Below are 14232 nucleotides of genomic sequence, written 5' to 3' on the forward strand. Positions count from 1 at the left end.
GCTAATGAACAGTAGTAAGGAGACAAGTCACCCAAGTTCCTTGACAAACTAGTTTTTGTGGAGTTGTTGGCTTTTCCCCCAAGCAAAGGGCTTCATTTTAACAAAGCAACATACTCTCCAAATACTCATCACCACAGTGAGAGGCTCACATTAAAAGAGGCAAAGCCCCAGGCACTGACTGAAATTGCACTAACGCACTAATTAATGGTTGTACGCTCACCCCCCCATTTGAAATGGATTTTTAAAAAATACGTCCTTGGTCACTCAAGAGTCTACCTTCTTCTCCTATTTTGACAACTTATTTTTGGATCTCATTAGTAAGTAACTAATTATTTAAAAGTGTGGCTTGTGCTTGGAACAGGGCTATAAAAATGGCAACTTGCCAAGGCAGACATCTGCTTCCTGTATATCCCTATAAATTATATCAGCTTATTTTACTGATAAAAACACAACTTTGTCCCTGTCAGTTACAAAGGAGAAGTTTTAACATTCTAGACTCTCACACCTCATCAACACTATGTACCAAGAGTTAGTGAGCAAAAAAGAGTCTGCTGCTAGGTGTGGTGATGGTTTCTTCACAGAATATTAAGCCAAGTTGTGAAACTCAGTCCTGAGTTGATACAAAAAAGCCTGAGGTATAGAAGTGACCAGTAAAAACTCCTGATGGAAGCCTAAAACATACATAATTGGGACAGTAGCCCATAGTACTACATAGTACTACTTCTAAAACCTGAGATTTCCTAAACAATAAAGTACAATTTATTTAGAACATAACTATCAAGGAAAACTTTTAGATTTTGCTTCACTTCAAAGATATTTCTGAGGAAAACACCAGGTTTTTACATGTGAATGAAATGAGACTTTTTCTCCACCATGTTTCCTTTTCTTACAACTCCACACTTCTTCAGTCCCTTTCACCACTGCAACATTACGTGCAAGATATGCTAGCATACCCCTTAACTTTTTATGCTTATGGAAAAAAAAAAAAACAACTGTAGTTGATGCTTGAGTCTCCAGCAGCTTGAGTATAAGAGAGAGAGGGGAAAAAAAAACAGGCAACCATGGAAAACTGGGCTAATAGTGTATGCCTGCTAAAGCCTAGTCTAACAGGTAACCGGAAGGGTAAAGATTATTCCTTCCTGAAAGCAGTCATGGCTTCTCTCCTCCACCCCCCAACTGTCCCTGAACCTTTTGCAATTTCCCCAGGGCCTAAACCCATGGCACAATGAATTCCAGACCCTATTTTAAACCTAATCCCTCTCCTATTAGCAACCTGCCTGCAGGTGGGTCCTTTCTGTCTAAATTATAAATCTGACCTTGCTCCAACCTCCTGCAAAAGGAGGCAGTGATAGCTTCCTGGAGACACTGACCCGGTGATGCTATAGCGCGCGCCCTCACTTGAAAGTCAACAAAAGGAGCAACATTTACCAAATTCGAGAATTCTTGGGTGGACCTACATTGGAAACAGCACTTTCACACAAAAAGCCTCACGTGGCCCTCTCCTTAGAGTCGCCCCCAGTGATGCAATGAAAAAACCCAAACGAAAACTTTTATCTTTGCAAAGTTAATTGGAAACGCGGTTTCTGCTAGGCTGTGTGGCTGGGTTGTTTAATCTGAGATCGCTAGCCTGTCCATCCACGCCGGGCCCCTGGCACGTGCCTTCCCTCAGGTTCCAGGGTCCGCGTCTTCACACCCTAAACACCGCCCCGCCCCAGCGGCCTGCCCCCTCCGGCTCTGGGCGTCGCGGTCGAGCTGGGTCCCAGCCCGCCGTCTGGAAAAGCCGCGCCGCCGCGTCCCTGCTCCTTTCCCAGCTGCGGACAGGCCGGGGCGGCAGCTCCCGCCCGCGACCCGCGCCGGAGCGAGCACGAGTCCGGTTCCTCTGAAACCACGGGGTGTCGGAGCCGCGGGGGCGCTTCCAGCCCCGCTCCCATCCGCATTCCCGCAGTGTCTTCCAGAGTGCAAAACCCGGCAGCACAATCGGAGCCCCGCAGGGCCTCTGGCGAAAGCAGCGCCCCTTATCACTTTCATCACGCCGGTTACCAGCTCCACGGGGATATTCTAATTAGGGCCCGGCAGCATTTCCAGCAGACAGTTGTCGGTGGCAGCCCGGCTTTCATTCGCACTGCGGTTTTATCAGCTGAATCCGGAGGTACAACTTTCCAGGTTCTTTGCAATGCAACACCCCTGTGTATCGGACTACAATGAAACATTAGGAACACCTGAAGTCTTCAGGAAACCAAGGGGTGTGTTTGGCTCACAAAACTTGTAACTCATCGTCCATTAACCTGGTCCCCAAATACTTTCTTCATAAGCTGCTCTAAGTAGATTCAGGTGTTGAGTGGGTGAGGCACAGACACTGTCTTTCAGGGAGGGAGGCCCTCAGTGGAGTTCCAAAGTTCAACCTTAACCATGCGGCTTTATGTAGTAAATAGAGAGCACGAAAAATCACAATTCTGGAAACGTGCAAATCAGTCTTTCCCCTTGTAGATCTGTCTCTGTAGTGAAACCTAGGATCCACATGAAAGCAGGATCCTGCTTAAAACATTTTAAGGGAAAGAACCAGTACTTAAAACATTTAAAATGTTTGACTTGAATAAAAAGACTCTCTAAGATGAAATGAAACAGTTATAAACCGATAATGCATCCTTTGTGAACAGCAGACTACTTAATTTATTTCCCTAATCCAGTTGGTTTATTTTTAAGTTGCCTGAACTTGGGCAATAATTCTTTGATTTTTCTTAATGTGTTTAAAGATTTAAAACAACTAAGTTAAAAGCCTGATTAGTGGTAACTTGATCAGTTTCTGATAGGTTAAAACAGCTACTGCCAAAGAGGGCATTCCAGTAGGCAACCCAGAGCTTTTAATAGCAGTGACTAGGCCTTAAGAAAGAAATTACTCTCTGAAGCTTAGGGAACCATTGCTCAAGTGGAATAAGGCTTTCCTCCAAAGAAATTACATTTACTTACACTTGCCTGTATGTTTATAAGCTTAATGATCTCCCTAATGTGTTAATGTTTTAAAAATCCAAAATGTACCAGCCTGTGTAAGGATTTCTGAGGAGCCTTCCGTGTATCACTGAAGAGCGACATTTCTCTCATACTTTATTACTAGCATATTAGCTGCTACTTCAAGATGCTACTCTTGATTTAGGGATTTAGGTAAAATCCCTATTAGTTATACCTTTCTGTATCATTGAAACTCTCTTCCTAAAGAAAATGAATCATTTTGGAAGAGAAATTTTTTAAAAATCAAAAAGCTCAAACCTAATGGTAATTTTAACTTTTGATCAATTCTGGGAATGAGAAGTAGTCTGATTTTCAATGAGCAAAATTAAGGGAATTTAAAACATTTAGTGGATTTCCTATAACCATGCAGTATAGTAAACCTCTTAGAGATTTGTAGTGTGGTTGATGTTTCCTTGTGCTCAAAATATCTTTCTGAACTTAAAATCAATTAGATATACATAACGTCTGTGACACACCAACAGTTCCCAAGATTTCTAAGGCTTCCTCTCCCTTCCCTATCCACATTGCCTTGCTTTTCTCTGAGAAAACTAGCTCAACTTCGTAAGTTCTTAATGAAATCTTCATGAATTTTTAACTATAGTATTTTTAAATGTACGATTGTTTTACCTATACATATGATTTTCCCCCCATAATCAGAAAAGCCTAAAGCCTTACTTGCAAATAAGAAAGCAGCTATCTGGTCAAGTTGCCATAAATTGTCTTTGGGAGCCTATTGTTTTCAATCTTTCCTACATTTCTGAAGCTCTAATCTCAGATAAGCAGTATTCATGACAGACATCCTCAAATGGAATTACTCCGAGGGAGAAAAAAAAAAAATTCCTGGCCAAAGATTAAGTGAATTTGGTTTTAGTAAATTAACTGCATCAAAACTTTTAAGAAACACATATATCGAACTTCAACCACTGAAAAGCTTATTTGACATGAAGTAATCACTGCTCTTACAGTTAAAATCACAAATGACATTTTGTGTGCCACTTTTACTTTTCTGCTGTGTATTTAAAAAAGATCATCAGCTACTCTGATGTTCTCTGCTGCCAGTTGTACTTTAAGAGAAACATTTGAAGGGAGTACAGGTCTTTATTTAATAGCCATTACCATTTCTGAGTTTTGCTAAACTGGAAAACACCAGTCCAGTGTACTTTGGTGAGTGAGGCTCTGCAGCAAGCCCCCTGCATAGCAGGTGCCCTTAAGGAATGAGCAAGAATGTGGAGCAAGCTGGCATCCCCACTTTCAGAGGGTTTGCTGGAGACAATCTTCAGACAGAAATGGAATCTGTAAGTCAGTTATCAATCGACAGATCAGTTAAGCTCATGTAAACTATATTTCACTTAAACCCACAAAAATCACAAAAGCATCATGATCAAAGGTGTCCCTTGTCTCCTTTCACTGAGGTTTACAGGAATTAAGTTTTCATACATTTTCAGAAGAAAAAAACAAACCTAAATTTAAAAAATTATTCTTCAGAACTTACATAACTTTTGGTTCCTAGAATCACATCTGTCTATGCAATCAAGCTTAAGGAGGTACAGTACGTGTTCTATGAACAGTAATTTACTTTTAAACCATCACAAATATTAGACCAATACCTGCTGGGTGTTAAAATCAGCTAAAAATAAGCCAAAGATATTTCACGTATTATTTTGTGAAGTATTGCTTATCGTACTTGATTCTCCCGATTTTTAAACTTGTGATTCTTGAATCTCAGTTGCAATTTAAAAAGCAAATTTTTCAAAATTTAAGAATTTTTAACTAAGGCTTATTCAGTATAACATTACTTCCAGTCCACTTAGCCTATAAACTCTGCTTATTCACAGACAGAATTTTTCAGTTATCTTATTTTTCAGCCCTCTCCGCATCCTGTACAAAACTGCCAGTGCAAAAGATACCCAACTGGACACCCTGCCAATGAACTGCTCTGGTGTGCAATTCCATGTGAACAGCCACAGTTCAAAACAGCAGATGTACACTCTTCTGGCCACTCCTTTCAGGCTTCCATACATCTTAGTTCATTAAGGTTTCATTCCTAAGCTGCTGACTGAGGTCTCTCTACACACAGATAACTTTCTGGAGACTGAATTATTCTTTTTAAAAATATCACAAAATGAAATCAATAATAGGGTTAAATGCCTCATTCCTTCATTACTGCAATTTGAGAGTTATTGTTCATCTGAGTTTTCCATCTCTTTTTGTAAAAGTCAATAGTTTATCGTGTAAAGCACTCTGGAATATTGTTAGGTATTTTATGCAATCTTCAAAAAAAGTCAAAGTAGGTAAAGCTAAAAATTTCCACCTGGAAATAAGCAAATAAGATGTCACACTGCATTGTGGAGGTATTCCAATAGACAGAGATTTAAATAAAACCACTCATAACTCCCAATATTAAATTTAGTGACATAAAAATTACTCAAATATACAATAAAATGCTTATGTTTAAAACATACTCCTCTCTCTCTCTCTCTCTCTCTCTCTCTCTCTCTCTCTCTCTCTCTCACACACACACACACACACACACACACACAGAGGCACCCTCCCCTCCAATAAAAGTAAAGAACCACTAGCTGTTTGGGGCCAGCAATGAATCCAGTTTACTGCAGGTAGGATTTGTGTGGACCGTGCATGCCACAACAAAACCACAGTGTGATGCCAACTGGGCCCTTAAGAAAGTTTTCCCCTAAATCTCTAGAAAGGAGCTTGAAAAGAAAGCAAGGATTACAGTGGGCTAAAAGGTAGGGAGGGGACTTACCTCAGACCCAGCCAAGCGGAAATCAGAGCAGTAATTCTGCGAGTCGACAGAGTACACTTTCAAAGCTGTAATAGTGTGAAGAAGTGCTGGGCCACAAGGCCTGAAGGCAGCACTAATACACTGATGACTAATGGCTGGGCTGGGCAGACAATGAATTTGGGGCTTGAAAACTAGCAGAAACCATGCAGTACTTTGACAAATGGGCTTTCACAATTTCATTCATTGAATAACCTTTAAGCACAAAATTGGCTCCCGTTCTCTTGGGAATTATATGACATGCTTTTGGGCAATGATGTAAGTATTTTCTTTTTTAATTATGACTCTTATGCAAAAAAAGCACCATATATGAGGACACAAGTGTAGATATGACAGATGCAGATGTGGAGCTCAATACAATACGGCCTTTCAGGAGGGGGCTGAAATGTTCCAATGCCACCTTATTAACTGTGTAATGGCTTGTTCATCCACTTTCTTTAGAGAGCCATAGATTTTCTGGGACATTTTGTCCAGTTGAAATATACACACACAGAACAAAAAACACTTTCACATTTAAAAAAAAAAAAAAAAGAAAAGAAAACCTAAAAGTGGTCATGAGTAGCTAAGAAATGTGGCACTAAAATATGGTGCATTTAGAATTACAAGTGGAAAAACTCTAATTTTAAGGGGCTAGCAAGAGGAAAAGTGCCTTAAAACAATTGAGAAACCATGTAAAGTCTGCAATGACATTCATTTACAAACACATTCAACATCTAATTTCTTTCAAACAGTTCCCCTTCCTCATCCCCGTGTAATTAGCCCTTCGATTTAAAAATAATTTTGGCAATTTTTAAAGAGAATGAAATATCTCAAGTGTCTCTAAATTAACAAATATTCCAGACAGCATTGCCTTTAGCAGCTCCTAAAAACTTAAGAAAAGGATCTTAAAACAGGAAGTTTAGTGAGCTCATAAAACTGTTGTTGGAGCCAGGAACACATAGCATATTTAATCTGCAAACTGTGAGAGTCTACAGTGATTTCAGCAAGATCTGAGGCATGCCCTCAAGGTTTGCTGGGATCTGGGATTAGGGGGCTGATAAGAACCTCTGCTGCCCATGGACATGTTTTTCTTCTGCAGTTAAACACAAATGCATAGAGACGTTTGACTGCTGCTTGGCGTTACTGCTCAAGTTATATAAAAGCTTTGCAGCTCCTTTTGCTGTCAATATATCAAAGTTTAAAAAAATCATCAAAGTGTGAAATTTCATTTAAAGTCTTCGCTGGTCTACAGCTCTATTTCACAGGCCCATCAAATAAAAGTAAAGATGAAAAATACACTGAAAGTACTTGAAAAAGTTTTCAGCACTACCCCTGCCCTGTTGTTGTTTATTCTGTCTCCCTTCATTTGCTTTGAAACTAGAACAAATCAATTTTCATCTAGAAAAATGACAACATGAAGTGAAGGGTAGCATCTTCTCAGACACTTTAATGAAAAGACAACCTGAAGTCACTATTAGAGTGGGATCTTTTGCTTAACAAATTAAATACACACACTTTCTCTCTATAGTCACTTCAGCATTTTAATTGCCTCTCATGATAGACATTGGCAGAAAATTTCTTGAACCTTCCAAAACAAATCAGACCGACTATAGGATATGAATGCCAGCAAAACTAAAACCTCCTTCAAAGAATTCTTTAGCTGGGGATTTACAACAATTGCATAAAGAAGAAAAGTCTGACTTTTAAGGTAATCTACTATAGTCTAACAGCATTAACATTCCATTACCAAGGTTTTCTTGAGGATTTCATGACTCACTGATTCACTTTTCCTTCAAGACTGCTTTTTCCTAGTACATTTCTGTCCATATAAGTGACTACATGGAACAATGATCATTAAATTGTTTCCTTTCATATATCCCCAAACCCTATCCTCAAAAAAGGGCGGAAGGAGAATCTCAGTGAGCAGGATAGCTTACAAAGAAGGAAGGACTTCTAACCAGCAATGCACAGAAGTCTGAAACCCTTACAGCATAGCATGCAGGTAATTAAGAGAACTAGCCTAGAAACAAAGGAAAGTTCAACTTTAGGCTTGGGCATCAAATGATAAATTAATGACTCTTTTATTAAATAAGTAATGAAATAACTCAACAGAGCCATTTTTCATCAGTACTCATTTTCTCATTTGTGTGTGTAGTTTTCTGCAAATCAGACATACAATAAAACGTGTTGATAGCAGGGTTCAATCAAGAAATACAAACACGTTAAAGGTAGACATCGAGTTGGACCTACTAACCTATTAATTATAACATAATCTATACCTTTTAAAGTACTTCATAAGACACCTCTCAAGTTGGACTCATTCAAGCATCCGAAACCAAAGCTTCCCTAGGCTAACTTTAAGAATTACATATCTTGAAAGGATCTGCCCTTAGGCAGGGAGTTTCTAATTAAATAGCTTTTAGCATAAAATAAATTCTCTTCTCTCTATAAGTATGCTGGCTATTACAACTAATTTAAATGTTATTTCATGTTTGTTTTAGGTCTGACTATAACTGGCCAAAGTGTTTATGTACCAGGTTAAGACCAGTATTTCCTAACATAAACAAATTCTTTAGATACTTCACACAGTTTACATTGTTAAGACCTATCACCACTGCCTTAATATATTCAACTGAAATACTGTTATGCTTTCGAAAAATGAGGAGATTTTGAGGATATTTCACTACTTTAAAACATAGCATTTTCCTCCTTCAAAATAATCTTGACACATGTAATTAAGAAACTGTCAGACTATTATTAATTTTTAATTTAAAACCTAAATGAAATAATTACCAGAATCAATCAATAAGGCACCTATTCAAATTACAGAGCAATTACATAAATAGTCAAAATTAATACTTTAGGCCAATTCTTGAAGATTTCAGTCTATAATACGCTAAGACATCAAACAACACAAAAAGCGTAAAACGGGAAGAATGAATAGTTCCTACCTTAAATAGACTGAAATGAAATCATTTCAGCTGCCCAAGGCAGAGGCGACCCCACCAGCCATGCCCAACACACTCAAACTCTTTTTAAAAGTTAATTTATTTCTAGCAGCATACACATATTTCAGGGATCTTCAAGAAAAAAAGGACTCATCCAAATTCTGTACAAAATCACATGTGGGGGGAAAAGCCGACTTATTGTGAATTTCCAGAAAAGTGCTCTGGAAAGAATTGGGGGGGAGGAGGAAAGGAAAAGGAGAGCAGAAGTGTTTTTTTTCAGAACTACTATCAGTCAGACTAATGGCCCTGCCCATGACTTTGCACAACGGCCTGCCCTCCATACCTTTGAGGGGGACCAAATTTTTCCCACCCCAAAATACGCCTTTGGGGATATTGACTTTTAATGGTAATTTATTACGAAACAAAAGATTCAGAAAGAACCCTCCCCTTGCCTGCCTAAAGGAATTCAGACAGAAAAACCTGCTTAAAGGATAGGAGCATCACCTTAGCGTCAGATTCTAAACTCAATGTGGCAGAGAGGGAGAAATCTAGCCAAGCCTGTTTGTTGGACTTCTCTCTATGTCCTATTGTTTCTGGGTGGCCCAGCAAGAGTTTGTTTACCACATGTTTGCTCTTTCTCATCTACCTGTAAACTGCCCACGTTCCCTTTGAAATCCCAGACCCCTGCTTCCCTCTCCTTTGTCCAGAATGGCATAGAAACCTCAAAGCCCAATGTATCCTCAGGCCTCATATTCTGATGGCACCCCGGCATGAACATCCGTGATAAATTTTGGACACTCTTCCCTGTTGATCTCTCTCATGTTAATTTATTAGCCCAGCTAGAACTCAGAAGATGGGAGGAAAAATTATTTTTTGTGGCCCCACACCTCTGACTACAGGGCTCTTTTACTTGGGAGATGCGGACAGTCCATCATTTCAAACTGAAATGGCAGCTGGAAAATGTGGAACAGCTGGCAAGGAGCTGGGAGAAAATGTTTTACATAAATACATGTACATATAAACTGGCAGTGGGCCACGAGCACTGCACCCAAGGCCAGAATCTCTTCGGCACCGCACATCAGGGACATGAGAAGTGGGGGCAGAAGAGTGCGAGGTGGCTGCCTCCTTAAGCCTCTTTCTACACGGGGTCAGCAAGGGAAGCCTGGGTCCAGCCTCTCTAGGGGTGGCAACTCCTGAAGGAGGTGCAATCAGGGACAGGAGCACAAAGTTCTGGGAAGGATAAAAGGCCCGGGTGTGCAGTGGTGCTTTGGCCTCTGGCAATCTGCTTAAAAGTCGTTTCACAAAGTCTCCAACTTTGGGGTAAATATTTACTCCCTCTCGACCTCCTCCCTCCCATTTTCCCTCGGCAACTCAAAGTAACTGTCCCCTGCAGAGTGATTCATACACAGTTCTGCTCTGTGAAAATTCGGCCTCTTAAATTATTATTGCAGGGGCCACGGTTACCCACACTCCCGCATTCACTCCCTGCAGCTTCTAACGCTTTTATTTCTTTTGTTTTCTGTTATGTCTTTGTGTGTGTGTGTGTGTGTGTGCTGTCCCTGGAAAGAAAAAGAAATGAAAGAATTCCAAATCATACACAGATGGTACGACTTTCACTTTTCCTCTATTACGGCGGAGGCGCGCCTGTCCCTGGGCGCACACCGCTCCCCCGCCCTCCGAAGGGAAGCTCAAGCTAGAGGAAACCCCGCAGCCGCGAACCCCGCGCGGACCCGCCCGCAGTACGCCGCGCGGGGAACCGAAGGAGGACGCAACAGTGCGCAGGCAGACGCCCGAGCTTTAGAGGTCTAACCTAACCTAGCTCCTCTTCACCCTTTGGGTGGGGAGTGGGTACGAGGGGCGCCGTCGTCGCTGCTGCAAACTTCGTCCCCATCCAGGATGTGCAATTTTCCAGCCCGTCTCCCGATGGCCGAGGGGGCAGACACTTGGAAAGGGAGCTTCAAGGAGTAAGCGAATGAAAGCCTTGATCTGACGCCTTACGGGGTTGCTCTCTAAATCTGGGCGCTTTTGACAGCCATTTTCACTTTCTCCGGTTCCCCCTATCGGGGAACCCCTCTCGACCTGGAGGCGCCCGCACGACCGCAGGAGCAGGCTGCCCGACGCGCGGCCAACGAAACAAAGAACTTTGGGTGGGACGTACCTGCGGCAGCGGCGGCTGTCAAGTCCCCAAACTTCCCATAGACCCACGTCTGGGATGCGGGCGGGTGGCTCCCGGCTCCGCGACACGCAGGCGGCTCGGACTACGGCGATCGGAGGGGCTGGGCGCGAGGAGCGCCGGCCGTGGGCATGGTGCGGCGCGGGCGGCCGCGGGGCGCGTAGGGAGGGCGAGTCGGGGAGGCGAGTATGCGCGACGGCGAGTGTGCGAGCGCGCCGGTGGCGCTGCCCCTGCCCGCTCCCGCCCGCTCGTGCAGCTCCGGCATCGGTTTCAGGGATCTTGTAATCCGATCCCTTCTGACTCACAGGCCCTGAGTGACAGTTCTGATTTGGTTCACCCGCGGGAGGGAGGGGAAAGAGAAAGAAAGAAAGCCCCCACCGTAAGCCCCTCCTGGCATCCAATCGACTTTCTGGAAGAAGGTCCCATCCCGGCCTGGAGACCCGCGCGGGTGGAAGAGCCCCCCACCCCGGCCCAGCGCAGCCCGCGCTACTCACGCGGTGGAAAAGTTGTCCCTCGGTTCTACGCGTCCCTCCCTCGCGCTCCCTCTTTCCCTCCTCTCCTCTTCCTCCTCCTCCTGCCCGCGCTCCTCCTCCCCCAAGTTTTAACAGATGTTGCCGGACTCTCCCCTCACCCGCGCGCTCTCTTCCTCCGCCCCCGCCCCCGCCCGGTCCCTTTTCTTTCTGCCACTCTCTAGCGCCGTGGGGACGCGCCGAGCAGCTGGACGCCTGCCGCCGCAGGGGGCGAAGTTGGGAAAACTTGGAGTACAGCTTGCCTTACTTTTGCTTTCTCGCTCCTTCCAGGCCGCGCCGGGTCGCCGTGCCCGGAGCGGGTCCCAGCTGCGATGCGGGCGGTGCTGCACAGGAGGCGGCGCGGCGCGGGCCGAGGTAGGGGACTGGGGGTAGCCGGGGCGCCGGGAGCCACGCGCGCGCTCCCTCCCCCCTCCGCCTCCTCCACCTCCTCCGCCTCTCTCGGGTCCTCACGCAGACACATTCATGCCTGCTCCTCCTCTTCCCCCTCCTTGACCCCGCGCCCGCTCCGCGCGCCGAGGCCCCACCCACCCGGCGAAGGGAAGGGGGCCCGGGCGTGATGTCACTGCTGCCCTCCCCGCTTGCTCTCGCAGCCCCGCTGGGACGCCCTCGCCGGCCCCTACCCCAGCTCCCCGCGCGCGGGGGCTGCATCCTGCCCGCGCGCATCGCCTCCCACCCCGCCTCTCGGCTCCCTTTTCTCTCGCTCACAGTTTGGGTCCCATTTTTCTTTTAAGGCCTCTCTGAGCACACCCCTCATTGGCTCCCCCTCTACTTGTACCATATAACCCAACCCTGAAACTCCCTCTCGCCAGAGGATGCTTTTGGAAGCTCAGGGTTTTCCTCTCCGCCGGTCTCATCTGCCCTTGGGGCCAATTCTGGGAAGTGGGAACTCCCACTACACAGCCTGCTGTCCCCAAGGGCCACTTTATAAAGGACACAAAAACAAAGACCCCGGGCTTGGAGCCTGGACTCCTACGTGGTGCTTTTCCCTGAGCTACAAAGTGTCTCTGTCCCTGATTTATTTTCAGTGGCCCATACTAGTAAAAATTATTTTCCCTCCTTCCTCAGTCAGCCAGCCTACATCTGTTCCCTTTCAATGTACCCATCCTGGACCTGGAACTTAAAAAAATTAGGAGGAACAAAGGAAGGAAACGAACGAAAGAAAACAACCCTGTGACATTCCAAAATTCATTCTCCTGAAGTAAACTGAGCCTCTACCCACCAGTCCGCAGCCAGCAGCGCCTGGGAGCTCAGGGTGCACTTGTGTTGACTCGCTGAGTGTCTTGACTGAGGAAGAGAGTGGGTGGATGAATGACTAGCTATTATGATTTGAAGAGCATTTTGAGATTCAAATGCTTAACTGGAGAATTTTTTAACGGAATTGATGATGGTATTCACTGTTTGTTTCCTGGGACTTGTTGCTTTTCTAAAGACTCTACAAAAGCCGCCTCTGACTTAAGCATTCATGGTAGAAGTTGTGGAGATAAAGTAGGCCTGAAGGTCTTTTTTAGGCACTTATTTTAAGACGTGTCTCTCTCTCTCTCTCTCTCTCTCCCTCTCTCTCTCCCTCTCTCTACCTCACCCCTCTTAAAACGCAGGCAGGCAGGAAGGAAGGAAAGAAGGGAAACCCACCACTTACTGCACAGAGCAAGTGTCTCAGGATACAAGGGTGGCTGTCCCAGCTTCCCCTCACTAACTGATCTCAGGCCCTGAAGGATTCTGTGAGTCTCCACAGGCTCAGATCCCATCTGTGGGATGGTAATAGGAAAACCAGGCCACATACCTCCCAGGATTTATATGAGTTTCCAATAAGATAATGCATGTGAAAGTACAAAGAGACACAAATATGTAAGAATTATACTTTTGCAGTTGCAGGGAATTGCAAGCCCCTCTTTCCTATGTAAACTCCAACATCAGTCACAATTTTTTTTTTTTTGTATTCAAGTACTGCTTCTGCCTCAGTCACCTGAATACAAAGAATACATCCTGATAGCCTCCTCTGTTCACCCAATGGCAAAAAATAAATAAAAAGAAAGACAGCCAATAAATCAACAACTTGAATAAACTCGATATTTTGACTTTTACTTAAAACAGTCTTCTAGCAGATTTTGGATCATGAAGATCTTGCTTCTCAGTTTTAAAAAGACGAGTAAAGAAAAAGCAGCTAATCTTTCCCCATATGTCCATCAGAATAGCTAAAAACAAAAGAGGAATAATGGTGGTGTCTGCTGTGTGTCCCTATTTCCTCACCTTAGATTCTTGGCGGGAACTAACAGCTCTCTGCTTTGGTGGTAAACATGTATGTAAGTGGGTACATTTTGCAGAAATGGCAAAGGCAAAAAATATGGTTTGCCTTAGTGTGAGTTAAATAGTGACATAATGCAATGACTTTCAATCTATTTTGACACAAGAACTCTTTTTCCAAATGAAATCTTACATGGAAACCCCAAAACATAAAAGAGAACTACTCTGGTTGCAGTTGGGTGGCGGTCTCCTGAGACATCTCTAAAAATCCAAAAGGCACCCTGAAACTCAATATTGGAACCTCTCTTGTAATGATAAACGGGCACTTACAGACCTACAAGGCTCTGAGATTGCCCTTTCTCCATGTCTAAAATTCCACCATTATAGAGTCATTTATTGCTCTCTCTCATCAGTTCTCTTTTCAAATGCAAATCTCCTAGGAAATTTTTATATAATGAGTCCTCAAAATGATTAAGCTTATAAGACAGATATTTTTTTTTTTTGGGGCACCAAATTGAATGAAGTCAGAAACGTGAAGATATTTGTATTTCCTAC

The 14232-nt window shown here is 43.8% G+C and overlaps 1 protein-coding gene across 1 annotated transcript in view; it reads right to left on the minus strand.

Annotated features, from left to right (window-relative positions):
* GLI3 (GLI family zinc finger 3) overlaps positions 1-11463 on the minus strand; it is a 274513-nt gene extending 263050 nt beyond the window's left edge. The window contains exon 1 of the mRNA XM_033088582.1: positions 11401-11463. The gene's annotated coding sequence lies outside the window, so the exon portion shown is untranslated. The remainder of the gene's footprint in view (positions 1-11400) is intronic.
* Between the last annotated feature and the right edge of the window lie 2769 nt (positions 11464-14232).

The sequence above is a fragment of the Rhinolophus ferrumequinum genome, chromosome 20, assembly GCF_004115265.2.
Source record: "Rhinolophus ferrumequinum isolate MPI-CBG mRhiFer1 chromosome 20, mRhiFer1_v1.p, whole genome shotgun sequence".
Lineage (NCBI taxonomy): Eukaryota > Metazoa > Chordata > Mammalia > Chiroptera > Rhinolophidae > Rhinolophus > Rhinolophus ferrumequinum.